General features: G+C 31.1%; 1 protein-coding gene and 1 long non-coding RNA gene across 6 annotated transcripts in view; both read right to left on the bottom strand.

Annotated features, from left to right (window-relative positions):
• The window catches only part of Cadm2 (cell adhesion molecule 2), a 1,035,444-nt gene that overhangs the window by 823,297 nt on the left and 189,706 nt on the right, over positions 1 to 22,441 (bottom strand). The gene's annotated exons all lie outside the window — the stretch shown is intronic.
• LOC141423224 (uncharacterized) overlaps positions 1 to 22,441 on the bottom strand; it is a 78,326-nt gene that overhangs the window by 39,783 nt on the left and 16,102 nt on the right. Inside the window, exons 2-4 of one of the 3 annotated variants that reach the window (XR_012447913.1) lie at positions 6,855 to 22,382; positions 4,225 to 4,426; positions 2,850 to 2,888 (exon numbers count right to left, since the gene is read on the bottom strand). This is a non-coding gene — a long non-coding RNA (uncharacterized lncRNA). Of the gene's footprint in view, positions 1 to 2,849; positions 4,427 to 6,854; positions 22,383 to 22,441 lie in introns of all 3 variants that reach the window. The other 2 variants (XR_012447912.1, XR_012447911.1) reach the window with 2 other exon arrangements.

Genomic DNA, 22,441 nt, shown 5'->3' with positions numbered 1-22,441 from the left:
GGATAATTAGAAATTTTAAAGCACTTAACTATAAAAGAATTTTTAATCTGTCATTCTAAAATATTTTGTTTAAAAACAATTTTATATTTGCAAGGAAAGTGCAATAGCATTATAGAGGGCTATGTATGCCCTTCATCCAGTTTCCCCTAATGTCAGTTTTTTCTGTAATAATAATATAGCTATACAAACTAAATTGCATATTCCTCATTCAAAGCTGATTTAAAATGTTATTTGTAGTTGTCTTCTATCTTCCAATCTGTGATTCCACCTCCTGGATACTTTTGAAGAGTACTCAACAGTATATTAAAGGTCATCTCTCAATTTGAGATTGGTGTTTTCTCATGATTAGACTGAGCTATGGATCTGGGGAAAAAATACCACAAACATGAAATTACTTTCCCATTTTAACTTCTTCTCATGTCATGGAATACAACATGCCAAAATGACACTACTGGTTAACTTCGATGACTTAATTAAGGAAGTATCTGCAGGTCTCTCAATTATAGACTTATTTTTGCGTTTCCCTAGTCCAGTAGCAGTAAGTCATCAAATCCAGCAATCACTGAAGAGGAGAGAAATTAATCTTCACCTCACAGAGGCAGTAGTATCAAAGAGTTGTGGACTGAACAATTAGTAAGATTTTGAGGAAGATACTTAAAAATATGTATGTATTGTTTCTTATTTTAGATTTGCCCCTAATTTTGTGTTTATTTTACATGTTTTATTGCAACTATTGTGTCCTGGGAGTATTATATCTATATATGAATATACATGGTAAACATGTAATTTCATATTATTTAACATATAAAGCATTATCTTTCATAAATTATATGCTCAAACTATATATATGTATTACAGTATATATATTCCATTAATTCTTCACTTAGCTTATTGATTTATATGACCTTTTAGCTTTATGTCCTGTAGTAGTCTTATGTGGTGAATCACAAGCAGTATTATATGTAGACAAATACATAAATATTTATGAGACGATATATATGAAAAAAGTACAAAAGTCATTCTGTCAAAGGAAAGGAGCAGAATATGTAAAGTTCATTATATTAACACCCTGTAAATGAAAAGTATAAATAAGTATAAATACTCAAAAGACTAGTCTAAAAACTGTCTTCTAAAGACTTCAGTATTTAGACTTGAAATAGATAGCCACACATTTATACTGACTGCTATTCTTAATTTATTAAGAAATCTACAATCTTTGTAAGTTCAGAAATTGTATAACTTCATTAAAGTTTGAGGAATAATATGGAAAATATTTTTATTCTGTCATTATATTTATATATTACTCTGCAAAAGAAGAAAATTGACACAAGTATGTAGACGTGCTTCCTGTATACACTGACTAGAAATACTATTCAGATGGGAAGAAAGCTGACATAAGTGATCTTATTTACTGCAGTTTTTAGGATCAATGGAAAGGTAGTTAGAGAATCCTAAGGTGAAACTGAGAAGAACAAAGGTAGGTTTCAAACATACTTATAATATATGAAGAAAAAAATCCAAACACTTCCATGACTTCTTACTGCATTACTGCATTTATAAAAGTATAGTACACATCCAGGAAAAGTACAATTCTATTAGTATCATTTTGTGTAGTCATGGAAGTAAGTATCTGGCATATTTTTAGATGTTGTATGTAAAACCTGGCAAAATGTTTTTTATTCAGAATGAAAATGTGCAGCATTCCAAATATAAATGGTAAAATAGCAGCTATGTTCCTTTTGTGACTATAAGGCTGTCCCAGTTTATCTTATCCACAAGGAAGTTTCAGAAGTAAATTAGACAGCTGAGGTTTAAATAGACTCATGGACTTTCAGTTTTTTATTTCTTGAGAATGACTTGACATAAAAAATAGGATCCATTTAAATATTAAAATAATATCAAATATTTTATCATCTGTACTTGGGTTTTAACTTAGGGCTAGAAGCTTGTAATACAAGTGCCCAATCCAATAGTAAACATTTTCAAGTCATGCATTTCAGTAATAGTCTATTGAAAAAGATACTGTACTATAGCTGAATTTTTGTATTTAACTAGTAATTTTTTTTGGCGGTAGTAGTGTTTGAACTCAGAGCCTCATGCTTACTAGGCAGGCACTCTTACTGCTTAAACGACCCTCCAGCCAAATTTGTGGATTTAAACATAAACAAAATAAACTCTCTGCAAATTTCTTCAGGCTTTTTTTCAATACTTCCAGAATTAAGAAATTTTGGTTGAGGCTCTACTCTCAGATTTTCTAGATTTGCCTAATTTCTCATTTTGAAAAAAATTACATCACAGTGCTGTATTTTATGGGATTGATGAGTGAAAAAAATTCCAAAACTATGTAGTAAAGAAGGTATTTCATCTGTTTATTAATATTAAAAAGACTATTACAAGGTGTCCAAAATAATATTTTACATGTAAGTGTTTAAATTCCTTACTATTTCCTAAATCTAATAAATTCTATTTGCCAATTATGGATTCAAAAAAATTCAAAAGTATTTTTAGGTCTTACTTCTTTAAGTTTCCTAAGAAAATAGTTTCAAGTTATAAAATATATATTGTTCAAAGCACTGCATTTAATGCCTAATCAGGATATATGGAGACAACCTGATCTTGATATTTATTCATAATATCTCCTAGTACAAGATTTATTAGATTGTTATCATTCCCAGATTGTATCAAACTAGACATGAGAAGACAGAATTGTTTCTGTAGAATAGTGCAGACTTTGAATCTCTAATATTAAATCTTTAAGCAAGAATTACTATGAAGCACATTGTATGCTGAGTATATAAGTTTCTATGTATTAGTAAAATTGTACTAAATTCAATAATGAAACTATTCACCTTTCCTCCCCCATGTTCCTTTTTTGTGATTCATTTCATCTACAAAGAATCAGAACAGTAGCAAATTAAATATTTGCAATTTCTCCTTGAAGACAAAGTATACATTTTGTGGTATTGTATGTAATTTAAAAGGATTGATCATCTTCTTACTTTTTATGGTAAGTGTAACTTTGCTTTAAGTAGCATATTCAAATAAAATTTTAATCCAATTACAGCAATCATTTTCAGAGCATAATATATTTACATTTGTTATATTGTCTATATTTTGGGGTTGGGGGCAGTTAACCTTTTTTAAGCTAACTATTTCAATCATATTTTTCTAACATTTGTATTTGTTTTATAGCAGATAAGTTTTAGATACATATGATGCTTTTTATATCCTCCAATTGTTAACAGTAAATTTTGCAGTAATATTTTAAGTTTATTTTTCTAGTTATTTTCAAATTTAAAATGAATTTGCATGTTAATATTTTAAATAATTTTAAAGATATGAATTTAATATATTTACATAAAATTAAATTTTGACTCTCCTCTAGGGGAAAAGAAGCATATTAACACAAATATTTTTCTAAGTAATTAATTTACCTAATTAACATGTATTTGTACATATTTCTAGGGCAAAATCTGTTAGTTTGATACTAGTATACCCAATGAACAGCGATCAGATTTAGACAATTAACACTTCCTTCTCCTTAAACATTCATCATTTCTATGTGTTAAGAAACACTGCATTACTCTTTCCTAGTTGTTTTGAAAAATGCCATACATTGTTGACAACTATAGTTGCCCTGCTATACTGCCAAATATTAAAACTAATTCCTTCTATCTGATTATATTTTAGTACCCTGCTCTCTTCACCTGTCCTAGTCTCTAGCCACCACTCTTTTCTTCTTCTGTGAGGTCACATTTTTTTTTTCCTTACACAAATCAGTGAGAACACAGGCATTTGTCTTCCTTTTCCTGGCTTATTTCACTTACCCTGATGTCCTCTGGTCTCTTGCATATTGCCACAAATAACAGGAATTCAGTTTTAATGGGTAAATAGTAAGTATCACATTGTTTAAATATACTACAATTTCTTCATCTATTTATCCCTCTATAGGCACCATGGTTGTGTCTGTCTTACCTATTGTAAAGGGTGCTGCAGTAAACATGGGAGTACAGACATTGCTTTGATGTAAATGATCTTATTTCATTTAGATGTATACTTAGAATAGAATTGCTGCCTTGTGTGGTAGTTTTATTTTTAATTTTTTGAAGAACCTCCATACTGTTTACCATAATGACTGTACTATATATTTCCACCAACAGTAGATGATTTCCCCTTTCTCTATATTTTCACCACAAAACATCTTGAAAACAGATGGCTACTCACTCATATTCATAGAGAACTTAACTCTCTCTACAGCAGTTGTTACTGGAATATTTTCTCCCCAGGTGATTTTTTTGTTGTTGTTTTTGATGGTATTTGAGATTAAACTCAGGGCTCCACACTTGCGAGGCAAGCAGGCATTCTACCTCTTGAGTCACTCCACCAGCTCAGCAGGTGATTTTATAAGTATTTGTTTGCCCAGGAACTATATGGAAAGATAAAATGATTATCTTACAGAGGAATGATTTGCAACAGATGCATAAACATTCATGCTATATTAAAAATTCAGGCTGTTCTTTCTGCTAGGATGTGTTAACTCTAAGCAAGACAGATTTGTGCCAGGGATAGAGGATGAGTCCATCTCATCTTAACTCTGCATGTGTTCATCCTCAGCCAGAGTTCAAATGGTCACAGCTTTGTGACTACAGAGCTTGATTAATGGGCAGCAAGACTTTGGTTTTAGAAGCATACATACCACACTTATTTTTAACATCAAAGATAACTGCTAAGTCTTGCTTCTCTATGCAGGGTGGCATTTCATCACTTCATATTCATTTAGTCTGAGAAACTCAAATCCTGCCAACTCTACTGTTATATGCGTATCTAAAGTAGAAAATAATTTTTCCAGCTTTATCTTTTGTAATAGTTTCATCAAACAGATATCAAAAGCCTACAGAGCATTAGTCAGGGACAGGGTGATTAGTTTCTCTCTTTATGGATGGGTAATTAATATAAAAAGGATGGAAAAAATCCTTAATCCCATTACACTTGATCCATCATTTAGCAATGCTTTTTGACTCTTCAAGGTAAAATCTGCATCTGAATTTCCCCAAAGCAATCAAGTCGTCAGTTTCAGAAAATTATAAAACCCCACAGCAAACTGCACATCACTGATAGAAAAAAAGTGAGGCTTCTGACATTCATCTAAGAGAATCTCATTGAATGAAACTGTTTCAAAGATCTTACTTTTAAAATTATCCCTTAATAGAATTGACCTAATTTTGCTTTAGTGTATTCAATCTAAGGATAAAGGCAATACCTGCTTAGTGGAAAACATATCTAAAGAAGACTAGATATAAAGATGTAGGTCATGTTTATGAACTGGTGAGGGGCGATGCTCATAGAACTACATGAGGTGTTGCAAAGGGACAGAGCAGTCACCCCATGATCAAAGGAGTTTTCTTAGAATGCTCATTGCAACCTTCCCAAACCCATTAAGTAGATCTATCAAGATTATGTATTGGCCTGGCCTGCAACTTTAAATGTATTGATTTCTCTTCTTGACCAGTGTCTTCTTTCTAATCTCCATGGGTCATAAAAGGTTAGAACATGGCTCAAATTAACTGTAGTATCATTTATGTAACAGTTGATGGACTACACATAGAATACACATTTTTTTAATTCATATGTGCATACAATGTGTGGGTCGTTTCTCCCCCCGCCCCGCCCCATCCCCTCCCTTACTCCTCTGCTCCCTCCCTCTCCCCTCTACCCCCTCACTACCAGGCAGGAACTATTTTGCCCTTATCTCTAATTTTGTTGAAGAGAAAGTATAAGCAATAATAGGAAGGACCAAGGGTTTTTGCTAGTTGAGATAAGGATAGCTATACAGGGAGTTAACTTGCATTGCTTTCCTAGACATATGTGTTACCTTCTAAATTAATTCTTCCTGAACTAACCTTTTCTCTAGAACACACATTTTTTAAGTCTGAAATTTCTTTATCCTTTCGTTACCCTTTGTTTTGTATTCGTTCACCATTTCCTTGCTAAAAACAGTTATTCTTATTTTAAAAAATTGTGATGGAGTATACTTAACATAAAATTTAACATTTTAACAAATTTATGTGTGTGGCTTTGTGGCTGTATGTACATAACACACCATATGATTATGCAACCATCAGTACCATCCATCTTCAGACCTTTTCCATCATCTCAAACTAACACCCATTAAACACTCTCCATTCTTGCTTCCTGTTTTCCTCTGTCAATCACCATTCTATCTTTCCTCTCAGAATTTGACTATGCTAGGAATCTCCTATAGAGGAATAACAAAATATTTGTCCCTTTATAAATGGCTCATTTTAATTACCATACTACATTCATAGTTTATCCACATTGCAGTATGAGTCCAGACTTCTCCCTTTGTACAGATATAATAAAAATGGGCACTGGTGTTGGGTCTACCTTTTGTGTATTATGAATAACTTGTGTATAAATACTGTTCACCTCCTTGCTCTCATTTCATTTAGTTATATCTGCAGATGCTGTGGTGGTTCATATAGTAATTTTGTTTAATTTTTTGATTCATCACTGTATCATTTTCCACAGTGCTGCACTAGCAATGCAGAAGTGTTTCAGTTTCTTCACATCTTCTGTGTTTCCTTTTCCTTTTTTGTGTGATTAGACATGATCAACAATAGTTAGGAAATACCTTTATACATCTCCTAATATCAACAGTGAAATTCAGTAATCTTATGAGAAGATAAATTTTTGTTTCAATTATTGTATCAAGTGAAGAGAAATTAAAAGCACAGTACTGAATATTAGCTGAATTCTGGCATTCGATTACCTTAAGGGCATTTTTATATGTTTACTGGACACATTTTAAAAATCTCTATTAAGAAATAATTTACCTGGTGATTAAAAAAAAATTGTAGAGCAGTGAGAAATGATAGTGTCTTCAACAAGCAGTGGGTCAATTTTCCAGGATTTCTAGCTAGAAAGCAAATAAATAAAGAACACAAACTTGACAGTTTATCCCACTCACATGTTCTTTTCCCTTTCTTACAAGACACAACAAGGAGACCTCAAATATTTGAAGCAGTTTATGTGTAAGAAGGATTACACTTCTGTATTTCTCAAAATAAAAAAAAAACAGAGCTAATATTTAGAGGTTAACATAGGCAACCTGTAGTTCAATTTAATGATGAATTTTCTAATCCCAGGGCCTGCCAGACAGTGAGATGCAGTGTTTTGGTAAGGAGGGAGCTCATTGTACACGTTTAAGGATAAACAAGAGAATCGGGAACAACACAAATGGTTTCTCTAGTGAGGAGGTAAGAAATGATAACCTCTAGAGTCTCTTAAAATTCCTGTGTTTCTCTTGTTTTAAGAGCTTTCTCAACTATTTTGTGGACCATAAAAACAAGAAGTCTGTACCCACAGGACCAAATGATATACGTCAGACGTAAACGAAGTGATGGATAGCAGCAACCCAGCTAAAATGTGTAGACATGAGGCTATATACAAAAGAATCAGGAATTGTCTTGAAAGAAATCACTTTTAAGAAAAGATTTTGCTCACAGTTACAGCCTTGAAAACTGATTTGTTCATATTATCACAAAGCTCAAATGCCTCATTTTCTTATGCTTCAGTGGATTTTCATTAAATAAAATAAAACTCTAATGTCCTATTTTTATTTATTTGGAAGAAACAAATATGTACACATATTTGATAGTTCAGAAATTTATAAAATTGCTATGTACTTAATAAAAATATGATGAATCAATATCTTAATGTCATAAAAAAATATTTGGTCAGGATAAAACTTGAGAATCTTGGGCAAAAACATTGAACTAAATGTATAATGTTTATATTGCAAAAACAATGTTTCACAAAATGCCATATTGTTACATAAATGAATTAATACAATTATTCAAAACCTGCAAATCACATAGAAAGCTTTTACCTTGAAGAATTTTGAATAGATTTACAAATTGGTCATAGGAATCATCTAAATAAATTGTATAGTTGTATTTTTTCCTCCATATTCTATACATATCCTGGAAGTAGTCAACTCTTATGTATGTCTTTCTATATATACCCATGTATACAGATTTATAAACAAATGTAGATAGATACTTATTTTAGAGGTTGAATATATAAGTATGCATATGTATATTTTATGCAGTCTTTAATTTCTCACTACCAACATTCTAGAGTAGACATCTAAATCTTAACAGCACTAATCTTTAACCGGATCATGTACACAGTCACTGAGAGCAACAGTCTTACATCATCTTCCTATTGCACCAGACCTACAGTAAGAATCACTCATGAAAACATTCAGCAATCACCTATTGCCTAGAGAATAAAATTCAAAGTTCTTAGCTTGGTCTTCAAAGACTCTCACAATTTAGTTGCAGGTATCTTCCTTTATTTCACATACCATCACCAATAACCCTTATACACCTTACACTTGTCACTTTCTGATTTATTTTTTCCATATTTTTTCTCCACCTAGATTCCTCTCCTGATCATTTCTACCAATCAGTATCTTATCGTTCTCCAAATCTTCAAAATACCTCCTCAGCCAAGGAATTTAGGCAAATTATCTGACTCACTATCTGAAAGTAATTACTATTGTTTGAACTCAATAAATTCTATACATTTTATTGAAATTATTATTTTTGTAAAGCCTTCCCAACTACGCACTTAGTTTCTTAATGAAGACTACTGATTTATATTAGTTTTCATGTTTCTTACAATGTTTCCATATTAGTTTGCTAATAAGTGATCAAAAGTATGTATTGAATTGAAAGTAGGTATTGAACATTTTTTTCATAATTGAAGAAACAAAAGTTAGCACCACTAAAAAGACTTGCAGAAGCTTAAGCTAGGCATTATCCCACTGTTCCAAGAATAGAAACTGGGGCTCCCCCATGACTGCAATCTGGCAATTGTACATTACAGATATTCATCCCCAGGTAACCTAATTTTTTTTGACAGTAGGCAATGCTCTGCAACTGTATTACAAAAATAAAAACTTAATGGCACAGTAATGTGAGATTAATGTATTGAGATAACTATTCAGCTTTGTTATTTTTATTCTATAAATTGCATAAGAAAGTAAAAGATAAATATTGCTAATTTAAGGTGGAAATTTATTATTCAACATCTTAATTGCATACTTTGTACCATGAATTCACAAAACTATTAAGTTTTAAAGACACAAAACAGTATATTATATATAATAGTTATTTGCAAATACTGCTTGAGGTTCTGCAGCATATTAAAAGGTTGCCCTGTACAAATTATTTTATTTAAAGTTATATTACACTCATTAAAATGCTCATTTTGTGCTATTAAGTATTTGTTTAAAAGACATAACTGTACATACAGAATTATAAAATCTGTTGGTGAGAATGGCTGCATATATGATGCTGCTTAGGAATGAATGACAACAAAATACATGGTTAATTTGAGCTCTGCCTCTGTATTTATGTGTTAAGAAGAAAGTAGGTAAGCATTTTCTGTGTCTCCTCATCAAAAACATGGTTATTTGTTTGTTTCCTTTGGTGAAAAGATGAGAAATAATTAGTGCGTATAAAGTACTCCTATGAAACTCTGTATTTGGATATAGGTAAAAAGATATGCACTAATCCATTCTTATGAATAATTTGTAATTCAAACATGTAGAAATTCATAAGAACCATAAGAATTCTGCTCATATGAAGAACAATCTTTCTTTTCCTTTAATGGAAAAATGTCCACATATAATTATCATAAAACTAGTTGTCTTTCTGAAAACAACTTGGAAACTTTCTATATTTCAGCAATGTTGACTGGTTTAATTTTTATCATATTATATTATTATATTCAAGTCAAGACTTCTAATGTGCCCATGTAAATTAAAGCGAGACATTCAGTAAATAGAGAATAAGATGATAGCTACAATTTTGTTTAGAAGGTAACACTTGTGAGTAACTTCAGGTGATTAGCTTTAGAAAATCTTATCTTTTCTTCCTAACGTGATTAATGCATATTTTTTAAGAAATAAAGTAAAATCAAAACAATTTTGTCACATATCAAAATCTTGGCATCAAAGTTCACTTCTCCAAAGCTCTCTATCCTGGTTGAGGTATCAAATTGTGACTCTCTGAAGAAATTATTTAGCTGAACAAAATTCCAGGCTTTTGATACTGAAGTAAAGTGGTATTTTTAGTTTATCAAAAAATAGCAGTTTATATATTTTTGTGTTCTGTCAGGCTGAACAAATAGAATGAAAATTTAACTCTGGTATACATAGGAACTTATAAAGAATTTTGATAGAACACCAACTTCTTCTGGTAAATGGGCTTAATGATTGCTGTCGGAGTCAAAAATGTTTTCCTCTAAATGCACATCTGGATCAGCTCCATGCAACATAAGGTCAAATGAATATACAAAGTCTCAAAGTTCAGCACTGTATGAATAATTTTCTCAAAAATATTAAGAACAGATGTTACCAATCTATCATCAGATTCATTGAAGAATCACAATATTTTACCCAGGAGACATTTAATTTTCTGCAGCACAACTTACTTTAAAAGGCTCCATGGAAAATTGATTGTAAAATATATTCTAGGTAAATAAATAATTTGATCCATGCATGGAGCTTTTGTATAGATGCCAATTAAATAGAAGAGGAAAGCTGAAACAATAAGTTGTCACTTTAATTTTAAAGTAGTTAATCTCAAGCTATTTTTTCTGATAGCAGAGAGTAGGGCCATTTTTCTATGGCAGGCTCTTAATTTGTGACAATAATATCACACTATCAGCACAGGAGGTAACAGATCTTTTGAATTCTCTATGGTAGGAAAATAATATTTTCTAAAGTTTCTGTGAATGAATAATTCTGTCAAAAAAGTTTCCACAATAAAGTAGTGCTATCATAGTCTTGTTCAATACACTATTTTCTCAATACACTGAAAATCATTGCACAGTTTTAGCAATCATATTTCAAAATTCCTTTGGTGGTTTTCATAGAAATATATGAATACTGAGACATTTTTCTTTCTACAGGGAAATCATCTTTTATCATCTTTATAATTCCTTATGAAGAATGATAAAAATGTTGGTTGCTTTTCAATTTATATACATTTTACATACATAAAATTTCTTTAAAGATGGTACATGTAATTCCCTATGAGGATTGAGCTAGGACGAGGATTCTTAACAGAACAATCACAAATAAACACAGGTTTATAGACTCAGTTAAAAGAAACAAATATAAGTATAATGAAACTGTACTAAAAATCAACAGTTAAGGAAGACATTCAAAATCTGTTGTACTTTTTTGTCTATTTTTCAAATATGTATTAATTTCCTGCTTACTTCAGAGAATCAAACTGACACTTTGCTTCCCTATAACTAATATAAAAAAAAAAGAATGTGATTATTTTATGAAATGAAAATTCCAAGTTTCAATGAAAATGATTGTGAAATACATCCTAATTCTTATCTATATCTAAATGGAGCCCCAAAACTATGATTATAAAAGTGAAGAATGAAAACATTGGTTTATACATTGGTAACACTAATGCAAATTTATAGATAAGATAAAGTTAGGCAAAAGACACTGCTTGAGTGAATATGAAATATAATCAGTAAGCTGATGTGTTGGTCTGTACAATAAAAATACCTGAAAGTTGTTTCTTCAAAAACAAGATAAACAGCAAAAAATTAAACAAACTGAACATGTAAATACATGTTTGCTGTAATACCATATAGGTAATATCAATAATGTAAGCATTGACAATATGGAAATATAAGATTATTAGGAAAAAAGTGCTATAATCATTATAGTTAATATCATTGCTCTCTATGTAATAACATGAAATTATCATAATGCCTTTCACTTTTTTAGGCTCCAAGATACATGATGGAGAGAACCCAAAACTTTTTTGTGTCTATTTGGACCTACAGGTACCTAACAAATAAAAAAAAAATCCAAAGAATTTACAGTTCATGAGTGAATAAACTTTGTGGTAGTATAATTTTGGGTAATTATTTTTCATTTGAGTAAATTTTTGTATACTTTACAGTAAACCTGATATTTTTGTAATAAGAAAGTAAGTTCTCTCCTGAAGAAAGGTATTAGTATTACTAGGTATAAATTAAAATTTAGAAAGATGATTAAAGAGAATGAAAGAGAGAAGTACATTACATTGGTTGAGGGAGTGCATTTTAAACCTAAACTGGTCTCTGTTCTGATTTAGAAGGAAGACTTAGCTCCCACACAAATGAACCTCAAATTAAACAATACTTCACTTGATCTTAGCCAAAAGGCCTGAAGCAGTCAAATTCAATCACACTTGCTTTCAAATGTTATTTTATTATCATAAAGTGTCATATTAATAAAATGAATAATTTTTAAACTTTATATGGTTTATATTCGTTTTGTGTTCTTTTTTCAAATAAAGTAAAATAATGCAAAGTTAATCACCTTTCTTAATACAAAATAAGCAAACTTTTAAATGTAATTTAGAGCTGAGCATATTCACCCAAATATATTTTTCCACTTAGTGCATGTGCATTAGGTGGGTTCACTGCATTTTCTCATCATGTGTATTGGGTGTCATAATTCTTATGAGAGCTTTAAAGATTTTATTTAGAGTCACCCTTAATCTTGGAAACTTTTGAAACTACTCTTTAAAGTAACAAACACTAATTTTCTTCTGAATTACAGGTAAATTTGCAGCCTCAAATATATTGACAAAGACTTTAAGAAATAATGTATTTCTCTCTTGTAATCGCTTTTTCTTAAAAACAATACTGAGACATCTGTGTCAATAATAATAAAATATGCTTTTTAATATTAATGAACTAGATAAATTTTGTTAGTTGAACATATATAAACAGAGGAACACATAATAAATATAAGTATTTTAATTTTCTTACATGAAATTCAGATAAAATCCCATGATATGATTAATATTTTTACTATTAAAATTCAAGTACCTAAAATAAAGGCTTCCTCACTATTCCTTTCTCTCTCCATTTATAAGTAACTTATATGTTTTAAAAATAGTACTTAAACTTACTGGTTTGTATATAAGTAGAAGAGAAATGGGATCTTCTGACTTGGCAACAGTAAAGAAACATTCAAAATAAAGAAGAAATTAAGCTTTTAAGGTATTCCTTCAAAACTTCCCCAAACCAACATTATATAAGAACAGATCTTTCTTACCTATATTGTACTATAGAAAAATGTGAATCAACAAAAATATGTATTTTACTGTTTAAAGTCTTGAAAGCATATTTCTTATTGTTCATATAATTGTAAGTAAAGTAGTAATGCTTCGATATTTCTTCTCTACATTCTGTATTCTCATATATTATTCTTTCTAAAGTGTCTGAAAATGATTGTTATATACAAGTTTTAAAATGTACTTTTAATTAATAATCCACACTTTAACATGTAACAGGCATAGTTAATTAAAGGCTCAAAATATTACTTCACAAGGGATACTGGGATGAGGCATGTTTAAATTTTTAAAGATTAGCCTCTTCCATTTTTGTTGCTTTCCCACATAATTTAGCAAATGTAAAGGCAGACTCAATATAAATGAGTAAAGATTTGCTATGTTTTTTTTTGAAAATTAGATTATCAGCCTCATACATGATATTTGAAATTGGATTTCTTATGCTTATATTTCAGACTTCCTATACACTAAAGGATTATTACATTCATTCTTTTTTTTCTCCTTTTTGTTCTTTTTTTTATGGAACTTGGGTTTGAATTCACTGCTTACAAAGCAAGCACTCTATCACTCCAGTCAAACATCCAATCATAAATGACTATCTCTTGATTTAATAGAATCTGTCACAAGGCTGTTGTGAAGAAATACTTAAAAGTGGCTTTATATGAAGTTAGTATGCAAGATACAATCTGTTAGAACTTAATTTTCTTTATTTTACAATGTAGCTGAAATACTCTATCTCATATGCCAGAATGCCTCAAGATAGTTGGTACAAATCTGCTGAGAATATTACATTCAGAGAACTATAATTACTGGTTAGTAATTCAATTTTCCTAAGAGGCAAATACTGTATCACTGGCTTTCTCAGAAAAATATTAACCGATTTTAAATGAAACATGGGCATTTTATGGACTAGTCTCTACATTTAAAAAATGTGATTTCTTCAGTGGATATGAATTCTGTCTACAGGGAAAATATTCATTACAAACTCATCACACTAATTCCTTCCTGAAGATATACCAAAGCAAAGAGATACTTAAACATTTCAAAGTTTTTCGTTTTTACAATTTGAGATATGTCACTATGAAGAAACACATATTAAAATTGCACACCCTTAAGCACATATTACATCAATATAAAAAAGCATTTATTTCCCTTTTGCAAATTCTTTAAGTGAAGCCTAAAGCAGAATAGCATTAGAAATAATTTTTAAAATATCTAAGGACCTTCTTTTTAAATGCATTTTTAAATTCTTGAAATTATTCTTAGATAATTAATTTCAGTATTTCTCCTTAAAGATTTGTGACTATATTAATCTTTATTGAGAGAATAAGGTTTAATTGAGCTTAGGAAGCTTTGTGGCAGCCCTATCATCTTATGGTAAGGAAAATTTTTACATACATCTTTTTTCATGTTTCCCATATGCACAAAGGCAATACAATTCAAGAGCTCTAATCATATGACCTTGTATTTAATCTATGAAATTGGAGAGGAAACACATAGTCCCCATTAAGAATATTTACAACAAAAATAGTTTATGATCCCTTATATTCTGGGAATCTGATAGCTATTGAACTTAGAACTTTGGGATACTTCAAACAATTTCCATTTCATGTGATGGTTCAGACTAATGTAAAATTTTACTAATAAATATATATGCATACATATATATGCATATATACTTTAACATGCCAGGTATTTCTTGACTACTTCTACATAAAATATTGTGTTGAGAAAATCTCATATGTTACTATCAAGTTTGAAACCAAGTTTTAATTTAAAAAATAAAAATAAATACTTTAAGTCAAATTTACCATCCTTCAAAAAGTAATAATGCACATATATCATCATGGTCAAACATGTGAAAGATAAATTCCCAAATTTAGCAAATCTTTTCTGTGTGTGTGTGTTAAAAATTTGGGGGGCATAAATTAATCATTCAAAGGAGTTCCATTATGATATTTATATAATGCATATAATGTACTTCAATCAGATTTACCCATTTGTATTACTCTTTCTTTTTTTTTTTAAATTATTTATTTATTCACATGTGCATACATTGTTTGGGTCATTTCTCCCCCCTTCCCCCTCCCCCACCAATATTAGCAAATCTTAATGTGTCTGTTCATTGGGGCACATTCTCACTCTAAAAGAAATAATAAAGCAATTGCAGAGATTTGTCTATACAAATCAAGACATGCCTGAATGCATGTCGACCAAGTCTCAGGAGATATCTCTCTAACACAACCTTAATCAGAAAGTGGAGGAAACTTTAAACACTGATATCCAGAGAACTCAACTTTCCCCTGAAGAACAGATGTTTAGCTAGAGTTCTCTGAAAGCTGATTGGCAGCAAGAGTTAAACTTTAAAATGGGCCCAAACAGGAGCAAAGAGTTACTAGACATCACTCACTATTCCCTCTATTTTCTCCCTCTGAAGAGAGTTTTTTTTTTAAATATTAGCTTGATGTCTTCTGTAAGATTACTTCTTTAAGCTGTTTTAAAAAGAACACCCAGAAAATGACTAAACATTTTATTATACTTGACTGTATCTTACTGTTTTTTTTTCCATCATAAGTGAACTCACCTTACTATCACAAGATTGCATATGAAAAGTACTATTTAAAGCTATGCTAAGAAATCCAAGGACAAAATGTATCTTCTGTCAATTCATTTCACAGCAGTAGTTTCTTAACATATAATAACACAGTTATTGGTTTCAATTTTAAGTTGAGAAATTGATAGCAAAGTTTTGCAAAACATAAAAAAAATGTAAGCCATTATGTGACTACAAATATCCATCTAAACTAAATGAAGTGATTAATTGTGAAGAGGGACATGGAAAAGGATTATTATATTCTTGAAGACTCAAACAAACAGAGATTTTATAGTCTATACTTTAACACATTGTAATTCTCATTGTGAAGGGACAGATATATTTGGATGTTTTATATGAGCATGCTTTGTATCTAAAAATAGATTAATGGTTTGAGACAGAAAGACAGGTCTATTTCTCTTCCCAAATGAACTAAAAATATTGTATCATTCAATTTGTTCTCAAGGCTGAAATCTTTAACAAATCAGTTTATCATTAGTATAGCCAAGATGTACTATTCAGTCGTCATGGAGCCCTTTCCTGCTTCAACCCTTCAGTTCATGAAGTTCCTGATGCCTGCAATGCTTTCTGCATTACCCACCTTACTTTACAAATTTTTACAAAGTTTTAAGGTCTATCTCAATGTCATCTGTGAAAAGGTTGGCCAAAAGGCTCAAGCAGTAAGAGCACCTGCCTAGCAAGTGTGGGGTTCTGAGTTCAAATCCCAGTGCTGCTCAACCCCCCCAAAATAAGAATCAAAGTCATCTGGCTAGTACCTATTTTCTTAGTAATGGACCCCAATATAAACACTTTCATTAACATATTCAATTCACAAATTCTTTCAAGGATTTCAGCTTAGGAAGATCTAGAAATTTACAAACTCAAAAATGTAATAATATATCATCATTTTTTGTTAATGATAGGCTCACAGTAATTGCAAATTTTATGCTGTTATAATTGAATATGGCATGCAATACAATGACTGCTGCATACAGAATGAAAAGTAGTTCAGTATTATACATAACTATTTCAAGCATAGATGGCAAGTCTGAGACTAAGGCTACTTGAATTTCCATTTGTTTATCATATAGATGATAAATTAATTGTATTTCTTTCAAATGTCCTGTGTTTATCTGTTTTCTTCAAAATATTTCTATCTCTACTCACATATTTAATACTAGTATTTAATAGTATTGTAGTAGTATTAATTTGCAAATGTATCACTATCAAGGATGCTGTCAATGTATATGATTTGTATAATAATAAATTCTTGGTAATATTATGTAAAATTATTTTGCTGTGTAATTAAAATATATAAATACTAAGGACTTACAAAGACTACATTAACAAATACAATGTATAATATTATAATTCTGAGTGATTTGCATATGAGCCTTTCTGTTTAAAACCTAAAAGTACAAATACAAGCTACATGTTTTTAAATAACCAACATCTATTAGCGAACTTAAAAGTGTAGCGGAAATTAGCTAACAGAAGTCTGCTATTTAAAAACAATGGTCTTTCTAGTTTGAATCTGATGCTGCCAGAATCATTACATTAAAAAATTAATTAGGGAAAATAATTAAAAAATAAACTTATCCAAATCTATGGAAATTTTCTAAGATGTTCTTTGGTATATAAAGGCCTTATTGCTCAATGATCAGGAACAACTAGTCAGCACTCTATGTAAATCCTCATAACTATGATTATTTGCAAATTACCAAAGTCAAATGTTACAGTATATACTTTTTCTGTATAGCATTTCTTTGATCCTACATTTATTCTTCTCTTGCTTATAACAGCATAGGTTTTAACACTGTCTAAAAGGAACATTCATACCCTAGAATGTACACAAGAACTTGCCAAGTAACTAGTAAATGCCTACCACTCAGAACATTCCTAGTTCATTTTATCAGCTCAATAATAATCTGTACAATAACTATTGATTAATATATAATGTTCCCTGATATTCTATTCAGTTTTACTCAACATCCTGAGTTAATACACCCTTATCTACCTTCCTACCTATTTCAATAACATGACTCAAAGATACTCCTCTGTCTTTTCTTTTAGTAAAAAAATACAGCCCGAGTTCTTGAACTTATTTTTTTTATTCATTAATTCCCAAATAACTGTCAGCAGATTTTATGCAATTCATCTAGATTTTAGAAGGTCATATGAACCCTGAGTCCTCAAACTGCAGATGTCCCGAACTTTTGGTTCACCTAAAACAATGAATATTATAAATCAGAGGACATAGTTTTAGAACAGAATAAGGTATCTCATCTTTGTTATATTTAATGCATCTAAGATAAAAAGTGGCTTTAGTAAAATGCACAGCTGTCATGCAACTTTACAAGCTCACTATGCAACAGAGACAGACTTATTTCACATAAATGGAAGACTGGGTAATAATTCCGAGTGCATGACAAAGATGTGGGAAAATTATTCAATCATTTCCACTTTAAATTTAGGCCAGAAGTAAAATTTATTTCCTCTATGTCCCCATAGAGGAAACTCTTGTAATTATTAAATTCCATAGCAGCTTATATCATTCCTTAGAGTCTTATTCCTACATGGGAAGACTACTTATTACACAAATGTCAATTTTTGAGAATTAATTTATTAGTTGTATGTAAGCCTGGAGTAAATAACAATTGAGTATTTTCTAAGTTGTATTTTATTATTGATTGATATGCAATAATTGTACATAGGTACACAATGAACCATAGAATAAGAGTAATCAATATATCCAACACCGTAAACATTCATCTTTTTTTGCTATTAGAACCTTAGGAATTCTCCCTTATAGCTATTTTTTAATACATACTGTTGTTAACTGTAGTCACTCTACTCAGCATTTGAACATCAGAACTTTATTCCTCTCATCTGACTGTAAAATCATATTCATTGTTCAACTTCTCCCCATCCCTATTTTTCCTCCCCTTCCCAGCTTCCACTATACTATGCTCAACTTTTGTGAGGTCAAATTTTGCTTTATTTATTTATGTTTTTTAGAACTGAGTGCTTTTAAATTATATCTGAAAGAATAAACTAGAGAATGTCTTATGTCTCAGATAAGAGTTTGAATTATCTGAATTAATATAGACTGAATTAAGGATTCAGGAGGACTAGTAAGGATGAAATAATTGTATGCTGTATGTGAGGACATGAGTTTCAGAAGGTCATGGGAAGAGTGCTATCTATGGTGTCAGTCTGGTTTTTTTCTCCTGAATTTAAACAAAATTTTAATCATTAAAGTGTTATGCTAATGGTAACTAAAGTTTCGAAACTGAATCTGACCATGGTGTTCAGAAGTGATGTTTTGGGTAAGTGATAATTCAGTTTGATTACATTAGGTTTAAACTTCCTGGATAGAATCCTGATGGTTTATCAGGAAAGGAACAGATAATATAGACATGGAATGACACACCTGAACTCCAGCCAGGATGTGACCTAGCCAAGGCAGATTCTTGCAAGAACCTGAGCCACGTTCTTCAGATTTCTTGCTTCTAAAACTGTGAGGTAAAAGTAAATATCTTCATTTTTCCCTCAGATATTAACTATAGAAATTAAAAGATGACTAGTACAGGGAAAATAAGGTGAATTTGGTAGGACTTAAAGGAAAATATAGCCTGAAGTGTTCACAGTCTATGAGAAATATAGACATATCTGCTCTGAGGAACAGGATGAAGCATTTCAAGCAAATGTAGCATAGGAAAATTAAATTATACCTCAGTTGCACAGATGCAGTCAAAAACAGGGCAATGGAGTAGGATGACAGTCCCACACAGAGGGACTGCCATCCCTTATGGACAGAAATACTTGCATATGCATGCATCCACTGGCCCAGAATTTGTTAACTGATTTAATTACCATCAATGGACATTTGAAATATGAAAAAAAAATTTTCTTAATACAAAACTTACCAAGCAAGCACAAGCCCCTGTGTTCAAATGTCATTACCATACCCCCAAAAACTAATCTTTTCTTAAAGCATATTATATTTAATAACTTGAGAACTCTTTAATATACTTTACTAAGTGTTCATTATATTGACAGAGATTTGTTTTAAATTACATTTTATATTTCATAGTAACTGCCTGAAGTAAATCTGCCCTAGAGTCAGGCATGCCAAACACACTTGTGATCTCAGAACGTAGGAGGCTGAGGTAGGAGGGTTTTGAGTTTGAGGCGAGCCTGGGCTACATAGCCATACCCTGCCTCCAAAAATAAATAACTATATAAAAACTTGTCGTAACCTATAAACCTGCAACTCCAGCCAGTCTAGTTTCTTGAAAGTCTTTTAGCTATATTATATACCTAGAATACAGTACTTATTATGTAGAGAATATTGAATAATAATTGGCAAACATTTGCTAAGATTTTAGAAAATACATTCAAATGAAATTATTTCTTTTCCCCTAATTTCTTATAAATAAATTATCTAAATCTTGAAATACAAATTTCCATAGTATAAATATGCTTAATAAAGTGTTGTTATTTTCTATTTTTATGCCACCATAAAAATAATAAAATTCTAATACTTCTAATAGTAAACATGAGCAGGCTCAGCTCAAGTAGTTTAACTTTTTGAGTGGTGAATGGAGGTTGAGATAAGGTGTTGACTATTCCTCAGAGACCATTTGATCCACAAAGGCTTGTTTTTAAATATTAATGGTGTGGTCCCAACTACAGAGATTCTGATTTCATTGATTAGAAATGGTGAAATATTTTATCTGTATGCACAAATAGTCATTAGCATTTTTAGGATATTTCAACATAGTTCTGATTTTAATTTGGGCTGAGATCTATTGGACTATGAAACCTGTTTTTTTCTTTCTAATAACTTGGGCAATTTTCTTAATGGCTCTAAAACACAGTTCTTGCCTTGCTAACAGAGGATTTTAGAAGAATCTGATAGAACTATTTATGGAAAAATAATATTCTGCTTGCAAAGACTCTATCCAGCTTCTGGTATAGAAAGTAATCTTTTGTACAAATAAAAAGCATACATTTTATGACATTTCATATACAACTAAATAACAATACAGCAATATCAAGTGCCATAGTTTATTTCTACACTAAAACTATTCTGATTTCCAGTTACCATTCCTAACCTGCTATCTGCTTCAGTAACCTAATGAGAAACTCTGAGGATTTCTCTTAAATTCCACAAAAGACAAAGTTTACTAAGGATATAGGGAGATTGCCCAGGATGAATAAAGAGCTTTGATAATTTCTATAAATTCAATATTTGTGTCCCCCCAGATCCCTCCTGGAATTCATATATTAAGACTTAATGTCAATGAGATGAATTAAGAAAAATCTTTAGGAGGTGATTAGGTTATAAGGATTGATTCTTTATCAAAGGGATCATGACTAAATAAAAAAGTTCACATTTAGCACATTTCACCCTTTAGGCTTATGAGCATATAGGGAAAAAGGGGTGTCTAAGAACCAGGAAACAGGACCTCACCAGAAATAGAATGTGCCAGCGTCTTAATCTTGTCTCTTCAACAGCACATGTGAGAAATAAATGTTTGTTGTTTATAAGCCACCCAGTCTATTACATTTTTTAACAGCAGTTTGAGTTGATTAAAACAACCATGAAATGATAAGAAAGCTCTAGTGCCCTGAATTTTTTCAGTGAAGCTGAGGGTTTGGCTTATGGGACCTTCCCAATAAGCATTTGTTCTTCCACAAAGCTGTGAGACAATCAGTGCCTTTGTTTAACAGCATGATATACAGTTTTTGGTATTTTAGAGCAAGTATATTCAACTTGTCTTCTGGTTCATATAATGAATGGCTCTTAATTACACAAAAGACTGTATGTTTCCACTAATGGTGATACTAGAAGAAAAAGTCAACTAGCAATAAGAAAGTCAGTAAAAACAGAAGTGAAAAATAAGAATCCACAAACACCCACAAGGGCACTTTTGGATGTAACCTCCGGAGGAGCAAGACCACATGCATATTAATATATTAGTAAAGAAAAGCCCAAGGCAGAAGAAGCTTTGAGAATTTGTATGCAAGTAATTGAACAATTGCTATGGCCCTCTTGAAGTCAGAGACACATTGATCTTGGAAAATAGGCTGAAGCTAGGAAAGTAATTTCAAACTTACATCCACTTGTTCTTTGCTTAGTTCCTGAACCCAATCTACCATTTCTTTGCTCATTAAACTCAAAGGCAAAACCCAACATGTGAGCGCTGATAAACAAAGGAGAACTGTGTTCTTTCATTTAATTAGATGGGCACACCTACATGTACTACATTCTAGGAAGATTTCTAGCCATCTGATTGGCTTTCTTTAATGTATTGATTTTCAGCAAATTAATTTAAGATTGTCACCTTAGGAAATCAGTAAAGGTATTTTCTCTTATCACACCTGTACACTATTTTATAACTTAATAAGGAGAAAATTTATCTTGCTTAAGAAAAACTACTACATAAATTTAAGCGATTATTTTATTGCTAACACCTACATTTAAAATGCCTTTTAAAGTACGGTTGTTTCTATCTGTGAGAGTTTAGCAATACCTTTTGTATACCATGTGCCGGCAGCAAAAATCCCATATACCCACACCTTCTGCCTTTGACCTTTTGTATACCATGTGCCGGCAGCAAAAATCCCATATACCCACACCTTCTGCCTTTGA

This window comes from Castor canadensis, chromosome 5, assembly GCF_047511655.1.
Source record: "Castor canadensis chromosome 5, mCasCan1.hap1v2, whole genome shotgun sequence".
Classification (NCBI taxonomy): Eukaryota; Metazoa; Chordata; class Mammalia; order Rodentia; family Castoridae; genus Castor; species Castor canadensis.
The sequence above is the reverse complement of the archived record's forward strand: the minus strand, read 5'-3'. Positions and strand labels throughout refer to the sequence as shown.